Raw genomic sequence first — 3,948 nt, 5'->3', positions numbered from 1 at the left:
TATGACCTTTCACTGCAAACTGTGAACTTTGTCTGCTAAACTCAAATTTCTATTTATGCTGTCAGCACAGGCTCCATGCTGTTGCCTTTTCTTTGTCTTTCCAGTTTGTCATGTATTGAGGGACAGCTTCACAAACACTGCACAGGAGGGGGGGACCTGAGCACATTCCAGATTTTTTGCAGGTTCAAAATACTAAGTTTCTATGTTGTAGATTGCTTAAAAATAGCTGTAATTTAAAGTAGCATGAAATGTGCCGTTTGCACACAAAGTAAGCGTTCTACAGAAAGATTTAGCTTTGCCATCAGCTGGCATGGCTCACATTCCCATGTTGTGCGCCGATGCCAGGCTGCTGTATAGCTGACCCCATTTACACCATCTCCCATTTACACCAGGAATACACAGGCGACTACAGTAAATGGTACAAAAAATGCATTCAGTAAACTACCGTGTCAGCTTCTCAACTAAAATATCCCTGATTTCAGCATCATGCTCCAACATTTATCCATCCCTTGTAAATCATGAGCTAGACTGCTGCAGTGAACAAGTACAGGGGACATTTCAGATGTATAAAGTAGAAATTGTGAGAGTCAGTAGAGTGAGTAGAAAAGTGAGGGTGACTTAGCACTGGCACGGGTTGCCCACGGAGGTTGTGGAGTCTCCATCCTTAGGGATAATTCAAAAGCCATATGGACATGGTCCTAGGCAACCGGTCTAGGTGTCCCTGCTTGAACGGGGGGCTTGGACAAGATGACCTCCAAAGGTGCCTTCCAACCTCAACCATTCTGTGATTCTGTGAAATTGTTCCTATGCAAGACTACTACGAACTGTAATATTTGACATATACTTGCATAACTTTTGCAATCGAAAAAGAATATCCTTACCTGTTTCTTAAATAAACCCAACAATTACATTGAACTCTTTTGAAACTAAACAGGTTGAATTATATAACAAATATTTTAGCTGAACTATCATTATTAGCTGGGTAATTCTTCTGACCATATTTCAAATTTAATCTCATTCTGTGACAGCATTCCCTGAGCTTTACAAGACAAAGGTATTAATAGAGTTCTGTGTCTGAACTCCGTGGGGTCTAGAAAACTGTCTTAAAAGGCGACATTTCCAGAGACTCCTGCATAGAAAACACATTGGTGTTTCCTAAAGAAACTCAGTGAGTTCACAAGGAATCATTACACTGATAAATCATGTCAATGAGGCTTTTGAAAGAAGACTGTTCACTTAGTGCTACTTTTCCCTAAACGTGGAAGCTATGGAAAATGTGTAGAAAACACTTGCAAAGCGATGACTGCAGATCTATGCTCTACATGTTGCTGTTAATGAGCTATCTGTTAACAAACCATACACTTCAGCACATAAACAGGAGGATTTATGCTTAATGCAAAACCCATAAAAAGACTTACTCTATGGTACAGCTGTTTCCCAGATCAGACAGGTACGTTGCTCTAGTCTTCTATGAACTTCCTGTTACCAGTATAAAAATCTGCTGCCTCCTGGCTTGAAGTCCCTTTTCAGCCTGAGCAACATTGAGTTAGCTGCTTCTCCCCACTTTGCAAAGGGGCAGTCACTGTGTATCACCAGTCAAAATACTACCAATGAGCTTGTCGCCAAAGACAAGAAATAAGTGTGTACATGTGTGCATATGTGAGGTTGTCTGGGGAGCAGGGGGCTAGAGAAGCAGCGAATTTAATGAGCAGCCGGTCCTTCAGGTCTCTGCTCTGCACAGCCTGGGATTGTAAACTTGTCATCACGGTTACTAACAGCAAGCAGGAGGTATGCATGGAATATCCCCAATCCTAATGAATTGTGGAGGCAAGTTCATCTTGTTATTTTTCCATGTTCTTCTGTGCTAGAGCTTTATGTGTCAATTATCACTACTAAAGCCCTAAACAAGACCCTCTTCAAAACACAGACAAAAGCAACCATTGGGTTTATTCACAATAATGCTTGGATTAGTTAAAGAAACCACATTCACCAACAGGAAAAGAGGAGTAAATTTCTAAACTATTGAATAACACTGCTATGTTTGGAAAGGATTTTTCTTTTGTAATTCCCCTTTAATTTCCTCCCATCCAGAGCTGCTGAGAGGAATCTGAAGCTAGGTTTTCATGAGTGACTAAAGGAGTCCAGCAACTGACTCCTGTTTAAAATAAATGGTCCTGGAAATGTAAAGTAACATTTCCATAAACACGTGAGTAATTTCAGGTTTAAGTTCCACTAAAAATCATCCAGTACTTCCAGCTCCCCAAGTCAGACAGGGAAAAGTCAGATCGGTAAACTAATCCTTATTATCAGATAAGCACAGATTGAATGGAGCAACATAAAGCACAAGAAAATGAGCAGGAAACTGAGGACAGAGAAGACAACTATGTTCAATAAGTTCATACACTGAGAGGCGTAAAAGGCAGTTCAACAGGAAAAAGGATAGACAGAAAGAATATTGCACTATATAAACTGAAACATTACTTTCAGTTGTTTAGGTTTTCTTTTGATTTTGAGATACGACCTTAGTAAACCCACATAAAATCATTTAACTTTATAACCTGACTCAGTGCGTCTGAATTCAGTACATTTTTTTCATTCTGCTTCCTGATCAGGTTAGAAAGTGTCTGAAGTTAAACTATGCATTCTAGTAAGCTTTCTGAATAGTTTTGCTTTCTTCATTTCAACTCTACTTTTTCAAGTTAAAAATATTATTAAAATACCACATTTGGGTGGGTAGTGACTACCATGACACTGTGCAGAAAACCAAAGCAATGTGAAGCAAGCTAGACATTCTGAGTACATTTTTTAAATACCTTATTGCTTAAATGAAATAAACATAAATCCCTTAGTCTAGCAATTACTTTCAGATGTTTGATTGTTTATTTTTAAAGAACTGTCATATCAACTATTTAGAGCTGACATGCACTATTTGGATATCTTCATGAGTTTTCTCTAACATGTGCTCTCTGCCTTATGTTGGGAACTACATACTCATCTTCATTGTCTCTTGTATTTATCTTAATTTTGCTGTATTTTATTTTGTTAGAGGGAAAACTTAGCAGAGCTGTTTGTGGCAAGACTTAGTTACAGGAAACCCAAAAGCTAAGCCCCAGTTTCAGCTGAGACAATTAGACTGTTGATTTTGGTAGCAGCTCAGGACTTCTACTGGATCCAAATGCCTTTCAAGTCTATCTGCCAGTTGATGCTCAAGTCTGAAAAAAATTTCTGTATTCTTGCTACAGATAAAGGGCTTTGTTTCCTTTTAATTTGAGGGATGTTTCTATTCAGATCTGAATGTTTTGCTGAAATTCTTCTCTATTCACTGGAATAGATTAAAAAAAGAGGAAATAACATCTTCCAGAACTTTCAACCCCTTTTTAAGGCTTTTTTCCCCTTAATTCTCTGTTCCTTCATATCTGTGAATTGTTGAGGACAGTGTTTGTTTTTCTCAAAGCAATTTTGCCACACATGAAAAGTGGCAGGTGCTAATTTGTAATGCTTAGCTTAACTGCTGCTTTTTTCTGTCTAGTAAGTATATTTAATAGCTCATATTACTGTTTTACCTGCTGTAGGTAAAGGACTCTAAAATACTGAACACATGATACTTTTAAAAAAGTGATCTATATTGTTATATAATGCCAGAATATATACATTGAAAGGTTTGAAGAAATTACTAATAAAAAAAGCAGTGTTCTTACACAGTCTTTTCATCAACTGCTGTGGAAACTTTGCAGCTCAATTATCAAAGTCCACCGCCATTCTTGGATGGATGTTTTATTGCTAGATGGATTGGCCTTTAAAACTTTCTTATGGATGCTCTGGGAGAATGTAAAAACTAGCTGGGAAGTGTTTTATTCTCTATTAATATTTTGTGGACTGGAGCCTTGGGCTATACAATTTCCTTCCCCCCCCTTCCCTCCCCCATTTGGTTCTTTATTATTTTTTTTC

Source organism: Phaethon lepturus, unplaced genomic scaffold (assembly GCF_000687285.1).
Source record: "Phaethon lepturus isolate BGI_N335 unplaced genomic scaffold, ASM68728v1 scaffold11932, whole genome shotgun sequence".
Lineage (NCBI taxonomy): Eukaryota > Metazoa > Chordata > Aves > Phaethontiformes > Phaethontidae > Phaethon > Phaethon lepturus.
This window is presented reverse-complemented; position numbering follows the sequence as displayed.